Source organism: Pteropus vampyrus, unplaced genomic scaffold (assembly GCF_000151845.1).
Source record: "Pteropus vampyrus isolate Shadow unplaced genomic scaffold, Pvam_2.0 Scaffold93, whole genome shotgun sequence".
NCBI lineage: Eukaryota > Metazoa > Chordata > Mammalia > Chiroptera > Pteropodidae > Pteropus > Pteropus vampyrus.
This window is the reverse complement of record NW_011888874.1, coordinates 57,766-59,080: the sequence shown is the minus strand read 5'-3', so window position 1 is coordinate 59,080 and position 1,315 is coordinate 57,766.

The following is a 1,315-nucleotide window of genomic DNA, read 5'->3' as shown; positions in this document are numbered from 1 at the left end:
GAATGAATCTTGAGGACATTATGCTAAATGAAGTCAACCACTCTCAAAAAGACAAATGCTGTCTGACTCCACTTATATGAGGTATCTAACGTAGTCAAATTCATAGAAACACCAAGTAGAATGGTGGCACCCATTTGGAGAGGAGGAGGAAATGGGAGTTGGTTAATGGGTATAGAGTTTCGGAAGAACTTTATTCAGATGAAAAAAATTCTGGAGACCTATTTCACAGCAATGTGATGTACTTAACGCCGCTGAACTGTAAACTTAAAAATGGTGAAGACGGCAAAATTTATGTGTTTTTTTTTTTTTTTTTTTTTTTTTACCACAATCAAAAAGAAGGAGTGATAGGCAAAGAGTATGAGATCTAAGATATCTCCCAAGGTTCATCTAAGGGGAGATAGAGGTTAAATCCACTAATGGGGCTTGAATGTGCCCCAGGGAAAGAATCAAGTGGTTTTCTACGCACATCCTATCATGTCCTGCTCTTTCCATATGATGGTTACCAGTTAACTATAAGCAAGGCCACTATTCATTATTAAGGATTTGTTAAAGACTAATTTTAAAGGAAATCTCATTTCTAGCAATAACATATAGGGGTACACATTACCTAAGGTTAAGTATACTACATATACTGTGTGTGTGTAGAGGAATTTATATTTCTCTATGTAAACATATACAAGCATAGGACCATTATTGGCCAATTGAATCTGGTATATTTCAACGAGTTAAGGTTAGATTGACCCTTAGTTTGTGTGGCATTAATTTGTTTAATTCAGAAAAATCATTTGTGCCCCAGACTAAATGTTTGTGTCTGCCCTAAAATCATAGGCTGAAAGCTAATCCCCAATGTCATAGTATTTGATGGATCTCTCATGAATGGGAGTAATGCCCACATAAAAGAGGCTTCGTCCCTTCTGCCACGTGAGGACACAGCGAGAAGATGGCTGTCTATGAGCCAGGAAGTGGGCTTTCACCACTGCCTTGGTCTTGGACTTCCCAGGCTCAACCGTGAGAAAAAAATGCTATTGTTTAAGTTACCTACTCTGTGGTATGTTTTAATAGCAGCCCGAAGGGACAAAGACAACTTGCTTCGCTTTGGGTATGAAGGCTTTTTGTCCACATTCTCATTTTACCTCCAAGCCAACCGCCTTGGACCTTCTAGTTGAAGGCAAATAATCAGTGCAGGCAGAAATGAAGAGCATGTGACTGAAAAAACGGTGACATGCCATAGTGTTAGTTCCAGGATGCTTATTGTTTTTGCATTTTAATATTTCTGAAAACTAGATGAATTTTCAACAATGTCATTTAAAAATCT